Source organism: Syngnathus floridae, chromosome 3 (genome assembly GCF_059516105.1).
Source record: "Syngnathus floridae isolate MCC-2025c chromosome 3, RoL_Sflo_1.0, whole genome shotgun sequence".
In the NCBI taxonomy this organism is placed as follows: domain Eukaryota; kingdom Metazoa; phylum Chordata; class Actinopteri; order Syngnathiformes; family Syngnathidae; genus Syngnathus; species Syngnathus floridae.
This window is the reverse complement of record NC_142415.1, coordinates 5,733,134-5,748,594: the sequence shown is the minus strand read 5'-3', so window position 1 is coordinate 5,748,594 and position 15,461 is coordinate 5,733,134. Positions and strand designations below refer to the sequence as shown.

At 42.7% G+C, this 15,461-nt stretch overlaps 1 protein-coding gene across 2 annotated transcripts in view; it reads right to left on the bottom strand.

Moving 5' to 3' along the window:
• Positions 1–15,461, bottom strand: part of LOC148400167 (multiple epidermal growth factor-like domains protein 11) — a 125,399-nt gene that overhangs the window by 67,963 nt on the left and 41,975 nt on the right. The gene's annotated exons all lie outside the window — the stretch shown is intronic.

Below are 15,461 nucleotides of genomic sequence, written 5' to 3'. Positions count from 1 at the left end.
TGCTGCATCAAAATTAAACGATTGTTTTATCTGCATTTCAAAAATGTGTTTGTACTTTTGGTGATCAAATCAGTTACTTTTTTACGGATATATCCTGTATGCACTCGAAATCACTTGGGTTATTTCATCAAGAGTATATGAGGATATTAAAAAGATCATAATCAGAATGTATCAGTCAGAATACATTCCAAAGCAGAACAAACAAAAACTACCACATCACTGTAGAAAATAAGTGGAAACCACACAACGTTACTCAAAGGTGAAAATATATAAGTTGTCTTTTTTCAGTATGAGGTTGTGCAGTTGAGCAGAGCAGATATTAACAAAAGGCTTCAATTTGATTTAAAAGCATGAACACGTCAACACGGACTTCACTGAAAATTATATTATCAATGAACATGGATTTAGTGAGTTAGAGACATTAAGAAGAGATAGGACTGTGGTGCCAATAAGACATTTAGAATATTTGAATAAGCACACGAGTTAAGGCTAAGGGAATAGTCTCCTCTTTCGTCAAAATTTTACAGTATTTAAAAAAAATGTATTATTACAACTTAACCTTTTCCACATTTTATGTTGTATCTCAAAAATGTATCATTGTATCTCAAAATGCATCACAAAATTTGCTGTAAGGACTATATAGCACATTTTTTTGGGGGGGGGGGGATTTTTGCTGTTGTAGCTACTTATATCGAATTGTAAAAAAGCATTCACAGGCATGGTAGCCGATTGGTTAGCATGTCTGCCTCAGTTCAAAGGTCGTGGGTTCCTATCTGGGCTCCAGCAAACCTGTGCGCATGTTCTCCCCATGTTTGCATGGGTTGTATCCTGGTACCTCTTGCTCCCACATTCCAAAAACATACATATTAGGTTAATTGATTACTCTAAATGAGTGGTCGGCAACAGCAGCCAAAATTGGCATATCGCTGATTAGGAATATCTGAAATATCTAAACCAAAAAAATGATACAAACTAATACTTAAGAATGTCACAAGGTCCCCTATTTAATTATGGTCTTTTTAGGTACAAAAAAAGATGTTCTGCTTAAAGGGTACCTTTGGTCACCCTGTATAATGCAGACACTGTTTTGGAATAAAGTAGTATAAAGTATAAAGTTTAGTATAAAGTAAATGTACAATATCAAAAAAGAAATAACACAACACCTCTTAGGGACATGAGATATATAGCCTGAAACATTGCCGTTTGACCGGCACTTTTGCTGCCTGGGGAAGAAATATGGCACCCCGGATATGACGTCACCAAGTTGATTCCGTTTTGGGGCGCCCCAATCAGGCCTATATATACTGGCTTGTCAATGTTGAAACTCGACTTGTAAAAAAGCATTATGTTGTCAAGTAAGGAAGAGATTGGGGCTAGAGCTGGTATGGGCAAACTACGGCCCGCGGGCCACATCCGGCCCACGGGACCGTTTAATCCGGCCCGCCAACCCTAAATAAATTGTATTACTACACTTTTTTTTGGGGTCATTTTGCCTGCAATGACTGCGTTTCCCCAGTAGATGGGGAACCACTCGCCTGCTCATTTACTACCGAAGCCGTGTTAGAAAGCTCGTTGAACACTCGCAAGTGCGTGTACGTACTCAGTAGTATGGAAATGGCGCACTCGCGCTCTATTTGTATCAGTGCCGAATTTAGAGCGTGGGCTGTGACAGCATTCTTGTAATTTGCGCGCCGAGCTTTCGGATACAGTTTTACGCTAAAGCCACCCACAAACCTTCCCCTGGAATCCTTCCATTAAAAAGAGTCGCCCAAGGAAAAGCAAGGTGGACACTGAGTGCCGAGTGTTTAAAAAGAGTGGCCAATTTGGCTCGACGTATGCGACGTGACGTTCAGCCACATGAACATCAACATCAACCCGTCACAGATCTAGGTAAACGGACCAACACCTCGGATCTCTCCTAAGAATTGCCACAACAAATTTTACTCCAGACTATGACACACTAGCAAAAAAAAGGGAGACCAACAACACTGTTCCCACTGAAAATGAAGGGGAGGCTTTCAAGTTTGTTGTAAAAAAATGGATTTTGAATATCATCTGTACAAATAGCAGGGATTGAAACTAGCGACCATTCTCATTTTCAAACAATGCAGGATACTCAAGGACATTGATGCACCACCTGTTTGTGACTAATGTTAACCTGTAAAGTTCTTAAGGCTTACTTTAAGGAAGTGTTTCCCGTTTCCTCACCTCTGTTACCAGGTGTTTGTGAGTTAAAACTCTGCTCTGATTTTCAAATACCCCTCACCGTGTTGCCGTTTTGATTACTTTATTTGGATGTATGCTTTCACCGATTCTTCAAGATGATATATTTGGTCAGAATGTTTGCCGTTTGATGTGATCTCATAAGATAAACATCTTTCATTAATCTGACCTGCAGGCACTGAAGTGATGGAGACTGTTATTCTTAATAACAGTGTCGTATTTTATGAGAATCACTGATAACAGTTTTTTAGGGATGTTTTTTTTTTTTAATGCTGTTAATAAATGCATTTGTTTTTTTTGAATACCCATGCTTTACTACCTACTCAAGGCCAAAACCTTTTATGCAATGACCTTTACAGGTCGTTTATATTACTTCACACAAACACTACATCCATCTGCTCCTGGTTCGGCCCCCGGTCTAAATTTAGAACCCAATTCGGCCCGCAAGTCAAAAAGTTTGCCCACCCCTGGGCTAGAGGACATATGTACGAGCCAGATAAGGCAACATATTCTTCATTATCACTAAGTGATGAAGATACATAATTACTCTAGTGACAGCTCGGAGGACGATATTTTGTACCAAGTGCGTGATGGGAGATCAAAAATGTCGTCTGCTGTTTGGTGCAAATGTAGAAACTGTGTGCAGCAAAAAACAGATGAAGAGTGTTTTTGCTGCCAAGAACATGAGCTACTTATGGGAAAAATGGAACGCCTGAGGTGTATCACATCAAAAGACAAACTTGAGGAGTATGTTGCCCACCATCCATCCCTGGAAATGGCCTACATTGACGGCATGATAAAAAATATCTCCGCGGACCCGCACCAGATCAACTGTCAAACAAGTGAGTGTTGGAGCTAGCGAGGGGGGCAGGGGGGCACACCCGATTTAAATATCAACTTTTTTGCTGCTTATAAGATTGTTATAAAATAAATCTAAAACACCAACGCTGGGGACGAGATTGGAGCCAGCCAAGATGCTATCAACTTGGTGACGTCACGCAGCTGCTTGATCCGGGCCACAAACTAAGCAACATGGATGATCCCAGCATTTCCTTGTCACACTTACTAAAAACCACACCTTTTTTAAATTGTCTACACTGTTTGTACTATGTGTCCTCTCTGCATCCATTGCAGCCCGGTCATCCTAGAAGAGGGACCCTCCCATCTGTGGTCTCTTCTCAAGGTTTCTCATTTCCCCTAGCTGGAGTTTTGAGTTTTTCCTTGCGCTCTTGGGAGTTTAAGATCAGGGGATGTTTGAGAATATCTGCCATTTTTCACATGTCCTTAGTGTTGTGTTAGTCACCTAAATGTTGAACAGAGGCTGTGATTTACCGAAGTCAAATTCCTGTTAAGGATCGGACAGTACAGCCAAGTGCGTAACGACGGACTTTATTTGAAGGGGAGGATGGGAACAGCTGGCGCTGGAGCGGCGATCGGGCTGGAGAGGACAACGATTCTGCGAGGGTTTCGAGTAGTCAAGCGAGTCAATTCTCTCCGGGATTGATGAGCGAAGCAGCATCAAGGGACAGACTGGCACTCGGTTCTGCGCTGTCGGCGCTGATATAGCGCTGTCCATGAACCCGTGGCAGGTGACGGTGATTCCACTGACAGGGGGGGCGTGGCACCAGCACGTGACAATTCCTTGTTTGGCACGCTCAAACATGGCGAATAAAAACTCTTGAATCTTGAATTTATTTCCTACATGAGTTGTTTTTTTTTTAAATAAATTTCAGGGATTTGATTACGCCATATTCGTAGAATAGAAAAAATTTAATATTGCTAATGACTAAAGATACCCTTTAGAATATAAATTTCAGCAGCAGTGCTTTTGAGATAAATAACATGAGATGGATATTTCTTCTCAACTGTAAAGATGTGCAACCCTCACTCACTCATCCCATGGCCTAGGGGGCCGTAGGGGTGCCATGGTGGATGCTTGGGCCGTCAGGGATTTCCAGCGCTCCCGTTCTTCTGCTGTTCGTAACAGGTTTTGGAAGCTGCAGCCTGTCCATTCCTTAATGTTGTCCATCCAGGATTTTCTCGGTCTGCCTCTTCTTCGCTTCCCCTCTACTGTCCCCTGTAGGATGGTCTTTGACAGCCAAGTGTGTCTTGTGACATGGCCAAACCAGGCCAGTTTGCAACGTTTTGCCATTGTCAGTACAGGTTCTTGTTGCCCAGCATAGGTGGTGGGTGACTAGCTGTCTAACATAGTCATTTGTCCGGTGTTCTTTGTAAGACATGTGTAGCATCCTCCTGTAGAACTTGTTTTCGAAGGCCTGTATCCTACATTCAGTGTCTGCGGTGAATGTCCAGCGCTCACAACCATACAGTAGTGTGGATAGTATGAGAGAGTTGTAGAGTCTGACCTTCACCGGGAAACGGATGGTGTTGCTTCTCCATATTCTGGCCAGTCTCGTCATGGCTGATGTTGCCATGCCAATTCTTGTTTTTATTTCTTTTGTTGAGCTGCCATCCTCACTCACAAGGGACCTGAGGTATTTGAAGTCCTTCATTTTTTCCAGGGTTTTGCCATGGTTGGTGTTGCATGGTTGTAGCTATTGTTAGCTAATATCGTGCTTTTTTTCTTCGCTTATCTCCATTCCGTATCGTCTCGCAACCTGTTCCAGTCTGGTGGTGAGTTCCTGGAGTTCACCTTCACTTTTCTCTATCAGGTCGATGTCATCTGCGAAGCGGAGGTTGGAGATGGGTCTTCCTCCGATGGAAATGGAGGTGTGGAAATCTTGCAGGAATTCTTCCATGATGTTCTCCAGGAAGATGTTAAATAAGATTGGGGTGGAGACAGCCTGGCGGACACCTACTGTTGTTTTAAAAGGTTCTCCTAAGGTGTTATTAATGAGAACTGCGTTGCTTGAGTGGGTGTAGAGTGATTGTATGACCTGTATGAGGTTATTGTTAAGATTGTAGTTCCTGAGAACATGCCATAAGCCCTCATGCTAAACACGATCAAAGGCTTTTTTAAAGTCAATGAAGTTGTGATATAGGTCGTGTAGGTGCTGAAGGTGTTCCTCAATGAGTAGTCTGATGTTAAAGATTTGTTCGGTGGTGCTCCTCCTTGGTCTGAATCCTGCTTGTTCCTCTGCAATGATTTCCTCCGCCTTGCTCCTCAACTTGTTCAAAATGATCCGCAGCAACACTTTGCTTGCATGACAGATGAGGCTGATGGTTCGATGGTTCTGGCATTGTCTTGAGTTCCCTTTCTTGAGAATGGAGGTAATTAAAGACTGTGTCCACTTTCTGGGCCACTGGTGTGTTTCCCAGATCCTTTGGCAGATGAGTGTCATCGCTTTTATTATCTCATGCCCTCCGTGTTTCCAAAGCTCCGCTGGGATGTTGTCGATGCCTGGTGATTTTCCGGTTTTCGGGCTCCTCACTGCCTCCTCCACTTCGGCTTGGAGTATAGGCACATCTTGACATTCCCTGCGGGACTTTGAGGCATTGGTGAGTATGTTGGGGTCTGGTTTTATTTCAAAGTTGTATAGATCCTGACAGTACTCTATCCATCTCTTGGTTACTGCTGCTTTTTCAGTGAATAGAGAACCATCTTTATCTTCGATTATTGTGGCTGTGGGTTGTTGTGTCCTTGTCAGTTTCTTTAGTGTACTGAATGCTGCTTTACTATTACCCTGTCATATGCCTACATCTATGCTGTTACAGTGCTCTGTAATCCACCTCTCTTTGGCTTCCCTCATCCTCTTCCTGATGTTTTTGTTCACAATAATATACTGTTCCGCTGCTTTTGGGTCATCCTTCTTGGTTTTCTTGAAGGTTCTTCTAAGGTTGCAGAGATCTAAGATATCGTCCGTGGCCCACGATTTGTTTTTATTCCTGTCTTTCCCCAGTACTTCTTTTGCTGCTTCTGTGAATGCCTCCTCCATCTTGTTTGTCAGTGTGTCTATGTCTTGAAGCAGGTTAAGTGTTGCGAATTTACCCTCTATGTTTGCCTCGAATACTTTAGCGACTTGTGGGTCTTTCAGTTTGTCTATGTTAAATCTGATGCGTGGGTTACCGTGTTTCTTTTGTGTCTTCAGTTTAAGTCTGAGTGTCATCACTACCATATCGTGGTCACTTCCGATGTCCGCCCCAGGAAATGTTCTGGTTTGGGCCTTGTTGATGCTCGACTTGAACCTTTGTGGTGTGATTGTGTGTCTTTCCAATTGGTGCATGCCAAGTTGTTCTGCGTGAGGTTTTGTGTGGGAACAGTGTGTTGGCTATGGTGAGCTCATGGGTTCTCGCAAAGTCTAGAAGTCTCAGACCTCTGTCATTTGTTTCGCCAACTCCAAACCCTCTTGCTGTTCCTCCCCAGTGTTCGTATGATGAGCCTGGTGGATATAGGCGTGCAGCTGATAACTGAGTTGATTTTGTTTTTGTTGAAAATAAAGCCCACTCCATGCTGGTGTTGAGAATCTTTTCCACTATACCATATCTTGTGGCCTTTTTCTGTAGTAGTTTCACCACAGCCGGTCCACCTGACCTCGGCCAGTCCCAGGATGTTCCATCTGTATCTCTCTAGTTCATAAGTCAGCTCTCTGATTTTCCCACAGGCATACAGTGTACGGACATTCCATGTCCCAATCATGGTGTCATGCTTCGGGAGGTTGTGTGTTGGTGTCATTCTTGTCCCAGTAGCAAACTTGTCGCCCCCACCCTGGGGCAAGACAGTGGGCAGCACGGTCGTTAATGATGGTTTTCCGGACCTCGACCGATCCGGCATGTAGATACCTGACTGTCCAACATGACATTTCGTTAGGCAAATAAGGTTGGTGGTGCCTATCTCCTCTCCAAGCTCTTACCAGGGGGGTCTTTGGCCCCCTGACGACCCTTGTCTAGTTCAGCCTGCTGGTTGAAGCAGTTTACCGTGGTGTAGCCGCAGAAAACTCTGCTTCTTGGAGCCATAGACAAGAGCTGTGTGTCGGTGAGGTCCAGTAAGGTTTCAACCAGCACTAGTGCAACCGGCACTAGTAATCCAGCTGCAACCGTATCAGCCTTAAAAGTAGTACCTCTCCCTTCCACCCCTGCACCACAACATGTGCAACCAACCTTTTTGAAAGACGGAACAATGATGAGTGCAAAATGAGTCATCTGTGATTAAATGTAATGCACTGTGATAAACAAGGTCTAACTGCTGAAGTTTTGACGGGGCTGCGTAACAACACAAGATTTCTCTGTAGTCAAGAACAGACATAAATTTCAACTATGCAATGATTTTCCTGTTTGAGGGCAACAAATAGTCTGTGATTAGAAGTATAATTATATTTTTTGTTTTCGGGTTAACAGTGGAATATGAGTTTTGAATGTGAAATTGCTGTCAAGGCTGATGATTATATATGAGAGATCATTTGAGCACTATTTTAATGAGGAATTCTGGGTCTCTGATGGTGGAAGATGATGTCGTTCTGTATTTAGGACTACTATGTGTTTATGGAGATAATTGCAGTGAATCAAAGGCACTCATTAGATGAGTGAGGGCGTGAGATGGAGTAGAACCGAGGGTATATAAAATTCAGTCAACTGCAAAAATGTAGACATGGAAATATTGATTTAGTAAATTAATGTTGATGTTTAATGTACAAAAGAGCAGTGGTGTAAGGATAGATCCCAGTAGCATTTTGAGGAAGAATTCATGAATTGCATTTTAGGAATACAGCTGTAACAAAACAAAATGTGTTAAAAGTGAAGCACCATTAATACTTTCCAAATGCACTGTAGTTTTTTTCATATCAAAATATAAAACAGACACACAAAAAAACAAATGGCTCTGTAAGATTATTCATTCATCATTTTGGGACTGACACTTTTCACAATCTGACCCAGTTTTACAACTAGTTACAACTATGATTAATAGGCCATAGAGACTCAATAAAAGACAAGAAAAATACATTTTAAAAAAATAAACCACCATCCTCAAGGTAGAAACCATAAATATGTTCTTATTTTTTTGCTTTTCACCATGGTTTAAACTTTTCAGGTGTTGGTTTATTTTATTTTCTGATCTTATTTTATTGGTTACTGATGGACATGGGTACGGAGCTGGGCCTTAATTTGCCTTACCTGACACCTATGCTGCTGTTCGGTTTGGCGTGGGGTAAGCACAGGGAAGGCTACACTTTTGTGTACCGCACTAACCCCGCACATACGCACAACGCACATTGCACACTTATCTTCACTTTGGATCTTTTTGCTCTCCGCCGCAAATCAACTATTAGTGGATCGGAATGGAGAGAGCAATAAAGTGCCTAAATGGGCATGATCGTGTGGACATTGCATCATTGAGTGTGAGTATTACAACTGTTTTCCCCTGCTTAGCCCACCATGGCTTCAGAACATTTTGATGGATTTGGTAGCCGCAATACTCAAGACATTTCTTTTAAGCTATATAGATGCTGGAGGCCTTTTTGCTTCTAACTTGACAGTTTTCTCTTTTAATTTCAATATCAAAATAGCTGAACATAAACTGTTACTCACACACACCTGCCCGGTTTCTCAGGTCCTCATACTAGACGAGTGGTTCTTAACCTGGGTTCGATCGAACCCTAGGGGTTCGGTGAGTCGGTCTCAGGGGTTCGACAGAGCCCCCACTGAGGAGGTCCGAAAAAACCTGTTTTATCGTGTAGCTTCTGATTTGCCAGTATGTAATTTGTTGCGAGTTCAGGCATTGTGTTGGTTTTGTTCTTTGAACAAGGTGATGTTCATGCACAGCTCATTTTGTGCATTAGTAAAAAACATTTATGTCTTGAATTCAAAAAAAATAATTTTTCACTAACGAGGGTTTCGGTGAAGGCGCATATGAAACTAGTGGGGTTCGGTACCTCCAACAAGGTTAAGAACCACTGTACTAGACACTCCCCGTGAATATTAGGCACTGTCCATTTTTTAAATACATTCAAAGACCCATTTTTATTCTTTATCTTTCCACTGTGACTGTTTTCCTACTGAATTTGTGTTTCAGTTTACTGTTTTCACTGTCTTTGTGATAGTCCCAATGTAAGTGACGCGCATTGTTACAGCTGCCCCCGTGCCCCCGGACAGAGGCAGTCCTGGCTACTTTTGCACTTTTCCATCGCGGCTCCCCCCAAAAAAAAACTTTTTGCAAACACCATCCGGTCCGTCAAAAAACCTTAACTTAACATTGAGGGTTAGGTTTAGGGTTACTGGGGCGTTCGGGTAACCCTAACCCTAACCCTAACCCACATCACGTATGTGTGCAGGTAATGAATGCGACCATAACGTAGTGCGTGCACTGTCTGTTTTTTATCTTTTTTAATTTCGTGTGTGTAAATTTTTCACATTTGGATAGGTATTATTGTTTTTATGAATGAAAATACAATTTATATGGAAGCAGTTTTGTGGCCTTGGAATCCCTCGTCCCGCTCCCTTTGAATTTCCTCCCCGGCCGCTGCTGTTCCCCGCCGGCCGCCGCCCTCTTGCCTCTTGGAGGGAGGGGCGGGGTGAGAGGAGACGGCTGCTCTTCTGACACACATGCACGCACGCACTAACGTACACACGATGAACGAACAAAAGAACCCCAACCCGACACGACTCTCAGCAGCAAATTGACATCAAGTGACAATAAGGGCGCCCCAGTGAACACTGAACAGATCTGAGATGGTACTGATTGAGCTACAAAACTGGTCATTATTTATTTTTCTTGAGAGCGCTCATACGCCCTCACGTGTACCGTAATTTCCGGACTATAAGTCGCGTTTTTTTTCATAGTTTGGGTGGGGGGGCGACTTATACTCAGGAGCGACTTATATATGTTTTTTTTTTCACAAATTTTTACTTGATTATTAAGACATCACTTAAAAGTATAGTTGACCACTTCCCATGTTATTTTTAGTATAGTTGATCACTTAAAATGCTTTTATATCTTTATCTTGAACATATTCAAAACATAAAAAATAGAGAAAACATCAAATAAAGCAATTAACACTTTAAAGCACCATATCCAAGTCCACTGTCTGTTTGCTCCTCTTATATTTATTATTATTTATTATTATTATTTGTTTATTTATCATTTATTCAACACTCTTATTTATTCATTGTTTATGCCTTCTTGGTTTTTTTTGTGTTGCTTGTATGGATATGTGTACTATCTCACCGAGGGATAGTGGGAACGTAATTTCAATCTCTTTGTGTGTCTTGGTATATGAAAAAAAAAATCGACAATAAAGCAGACTTTGTCTTTGATAAAACAACCAAATAAACAAAACAAAAAACTACATTTAAAAAAATATATATTTTCAGACGAAACTGGATGAGGGCGCTTTAAATTTCACCGTTGGCCGTGACTCATCAACTGGGTGGGCTTAAGAAAAATGGCACCAAAAAGAAAGTCATATTTTGCAAGTTACAAACTTCAAGTTGTAAAATATGCAGCTGAAAACAGTAATCGAGCAGCAGAAAGAAAGTTTGGAGAACCGTGATGTACCAATGGATTACTATTTCAAGTGACGTCAGTGGCACCGCGCGGCGCGACCCACGTAAGGACGACCGGCATCATTAGCGGTGATCATTTCTAAGTGACACGGAGGACAAAGAGTTTAAAGGAATTAAGGATTTGGAGTGACATAGAAGGTTTGAAAAACTATTATGGCTTTTACGCACGCCCGGTCCTACTCCACTGAGTCGGGGGCCGGCGCTCGGTCGAGTGGCTGTCCGCGAACGGTGCATGGGGCTCGGACATGACCATTACGCACGCCCGGTCCTCTGCCATGGAGCTATCGTCTCTGGAAGTCCACGCCGCCACACGCTTGGAAGTTTGTTTTGTGCAATAAAGAGCCGTTTACCAAACCTACGTCTATCCTTGTACTTTGTTAATGCTACAATATAGTTATATACTAGATCTGTGGAATAAAGACGAGGCTGACGTCAGGGCGCACGCGCGGCGATGTTGACAAAGGACGAGGAATTTGATCGATGGATTTAATGGATTTAAAGTGCACGGATGGTTTGATAATATTATTGCTTATATTATAGTTATTTGAAATATAGTTTATCTATCGTTATATGAGCCTGTGGAATATTTTGAAGTGCAAGCGCCCTCAGCCACGCGCAGCCATTGTTGACAAAGAACGATCGATGGATTTAATGAATTGGGGTGACACCGATGGTTTTATAAACATCTTATTTATGTAATGGTTGTCCTAAATCACTCTATATGTTATGTCAGGCCCGTTCTCAGCTCCTCATTTGTGTTTGTCACGTTAGCATACCTATCGTTTAGCCTGTTGCTATCGTATCGAATGATCGATGGATTTAATGAATTGGAGTGACACCAATGGTTTTATAAACATGTTATTCATGTAATAGTTGTCCTTAATCACTCTATATGTTACATCAGGCCCGTTCTCAGCTCTTTGTTTGTGTTTGTCACGTTAGCATACCTATCGTTTAGCCTGTTGTTGCTATCGTTTAGCCTGTTGTTGCTCGTTCATGTGGGATTTTGTCGAATAAATTGCCCCCCAAAATGCGACTTATACTCCGGAGCGACTTATATATGTTTTTTTTCACTTTTGGGGCATTTTATGGCTGGTGCGACTTATACTCCGGAGCGACTTATAGTCCGGAAAATACGGTAAAGTGAATCCTCGTTTTTCGCAGGGGTTACATTCCAAAAAGAACCCGTGATAGGCGAAATCCATATAGTAGTAACCTTTTATTTTTTTTGCAATTATTATACAATCAAATGCTCCGCTGCTCATGTGTGCTGGCCGGTTGACGCACCCCCGCGGACCAGCGCGAGGGCATCCGCACAAGACTTTTTTAATTTTATTTTTATACACTGTATTGTACTTTTAAATATTTTATTATATTTAAAAGACTTTTTTAAACATTTTAAAGTGTAAAGGTGTCACGGCTCCACTCTGCTCTTGCGGTGCTGACCGGCTGACGCGCCCCTGAAGCCTAGCGCGAGGGCATCCGCACAAGACATTTATAATTTTATTTTAAAACACTTTATTATATTTTTAAACATCTAAACATTTTAAACTGTAAACATGTCACGGCTCCGCTCCGCTCTTGCCGTGCTGACTGGCTGACGCGCCCCCGCAGCCCAGTGCGAGGGCATCTGCACAAGACTTTTATCATTTGAATTTTAAACATTTTATTATACTTTTAAACACTTTATTGCAGGGGTCCCCAACCCCCGACCTGGGGACCGGTACCGGTCCGTGGGTCACCTGATACTGGGCCGCCAAGCCGCACAGAAAAAAAAAATATTTTTTTTTATTGACGATCAATTAATTCAGGTCAAGTTGCTCATCCCGGTCACATGACATGTTTCCCCAGTCGAGCCCGCAAAGCTAGCAAAAATGAGTAAACATTTATTTTGAAAAATATAAAAAAAATTGGTGATTCTCTCCCAATTACATCAGTCGGTTCAGGTCAAGACGCTCGTCTCGGTCACATGACATGTTACCTCAGTCGAGATGTTTGGAAAGGGAAAAAAGCCCACTGAGGAGACGGAAGAAGAAGAGGCTACGACTTCTAAGAAAAGGAAAGCTGCATTTAAAAGAACATTTCTGGAGTCTTACTTAAAACATGGATCACCAAATGATTCCCGAGCATGGCACCGCTGCTGCTCACTGCTCCTCTCTCCCCCAGGGGATGGATCAAAATCACACGGGGATGGGTTAAATGCAGAGGACAAATTTCACCACACCCAGATGTGTGTGTGACAATCATTGGGACTTTAACTTGACTTTAACTTTATCGCCACAGGTGACTCTGACGCACCAAGCCCACTCTGCATAATATGTGGCGACAGGCTTAGCTAACGAGGCAATGAAGCCTTCAAAACTGCTTTGGCACATGGAGACCAAGCATCCTGCATTAAAAGACAAACCTTAACCACTTCGGGTGTCATTGTCTCCGATTACGCCTAGATAGGACCGACTCTGAGAAACAAGCTCAGTGCTCCCACTAATTCAACGTAATGGTGAGTTTTATTTTTATGTTGTTTATACTTGTTTTTATGCCAGTCGTATCATTTTGTTTCTTCGTATTTACCGTAATTTTCGGACTTTAAGTCGCGTTTTTTTCATACATAATTTGGGTGGAGGGGCGACTTATAATAAGGAGCGACTTACCGTATTTGCCGGTGTATAAGTCGACTCAGTGTATAAGTCGACCCCCTAAAATTCGACGGAAATTTACGATTTTATGATATATCCTTTGTATAAGTCGAGGTCAATTGTTGCATTATATTAAACTTCAAAATTCAATCAGAAATATGCGAAATTTATTGACGAAATGTGTTCAAATTCGCGAGTTTGTAGCGAGCGATCTATACGCCATTTTAAATATTATTTACTTCATGACCCTGTGATATTACGCGCCGAGAGAGACTAACAACAATGAACACTCTTAGAAACTGGTTTATTTTTAGTTAAGAAACAACAAATTATAATTATAAAGTGATTGCCGGTACATAGAGTTCAAAATTCGTCTTCATCGTCGCTATTTCCGAAAAGCTCGTTCCATTCGTTTTCGTTTAATTTGTCGTCATAAAGGGCATCTTCTTGGTCTTCTCTATCCTCAGTTTCCTCCTCCTCTTCCCAGATAAGGTCGTTTTCTGTCCCATCGAGAGCGTTTGGCCAACGGCTCTTGCGCCATAAAGAGTCCGCCTCGGCTGGTTCCCCATGTCGGCCCGAACAAGTGAAAATTCGGCCTCTTCCCCTGGAAGTCTGGCCAAGTTTGGCGAATATTTTCTAAGTGCCAACGACTCAACCGCCGTAAAGTGTCCGCCTCGGCTGGTTCCTCATGTCAGCCACCACAAGTGAAAATTCGGCCTCTTCCCCTGGAAATCTGGCCAAGTTTGGCAAATATTTTCAAAGTGCGAACGACTCAACCGCCGTAAAGTGTCCGCCTCGGCTGGTTCCTCCGGTCGGCCAGAACAAGTGAAAATTCGGCCTCTTCCCCTGGAAGTCCGGCCAAGTTTGGCGAATATTTTCGAAGTGCCAACGACTCAACCGCCGTAAAGTGTCCGCCTCGGCTGGTTCCTCCGGTCGGCCAGAACAAGTGAAAATTCGGCCTCTTCCCCTGGAAGTCTGGCCAAGTTTGGCGAATATTTTCTAAGTGCCAACGACATTCATTTAGACATGGCGATTGAATGTTTACGTACCGGTAGTTATTGTCGTTGCTTGACGCGCGATGACTCGCACATTCGCTAAATACCCAGTACTTCCCCCTAGCAGTCATCGTCGCTGCCTGGCTTTCGATGTCCGTTATTGAGGTGAGAATATTTGAAATTGTTGCTGAGGATGCGTGTTAATGCGACGAACACTTTATAATGATTCAGTTTCTCACTGTTTGATGAGCCTGACGGACACACACCCACGCACAATGAGATGCATGAGAAACGGCCTTGGTTACCATCACATTTGAAGCGATGAATACGAAGTTAAATTTTATGACTCGGTGTATAAGTCGAGGTCGATTTTTTTCGGTCGATTTTGGATCGAAAAAGGTCGACTAATACACCGGCAAATACGGTATATGTTTTTTTTTCAAAAATTTTCACAAAAAAAAAGGGAAACCGCGATAAACGAACCGCGATTTAGCAAGGGATTACTATAATTTGAATTTCAAGTGACGTCAGCAGCGTGACGTGACGCGGCGCGGCGCGGCATTTGTTTACAAAAAGGACAAAGATTGATCACAGGATGACAAAGATTATGAAGGGCCCCACGTACTACCGGCATCATTAGCGGCTTTGTTTCTAAGTGACACGGAGGACGAAGAGTTTTTAGGATTTAAGGATTTGGAGTGACACAGAAGGTTTGAAAAACTATTATGGCTTTTACGCACGCCCGGTCCTACTCCACGGAGCTTTCACCTCCGTGGATGGAAGTCGTGGGCCGGCCCTCAGCCGGGTGGCTGTCCGGGCACGGTGGATGGAGCTCGGTCATGGCTTTTATGCGCGCCCGGTCCTATTCTATGGATCTCTCTTCCACCTCCGTAGCTGGAAGTCCACGCCGCCACACACCTGGAAGTTTGTTTTGTAAAATAAAGAGATGTTTACCAAACCCACGTCTTTCCTTGTACTTTGTTAACGCTACAATATAGTTATATATAAAGGGAAATGTGCTTTTGGGAGTTTGCAAACATATTTTTAAGGTTGTGTTAAACTTATAATCATATTAATATCTAGTATTGGAGTGCTCGTGTGGATTGGTGGGGGCCTAGGAATGTGCAGGCAAACTGCATGAACTTGTTTT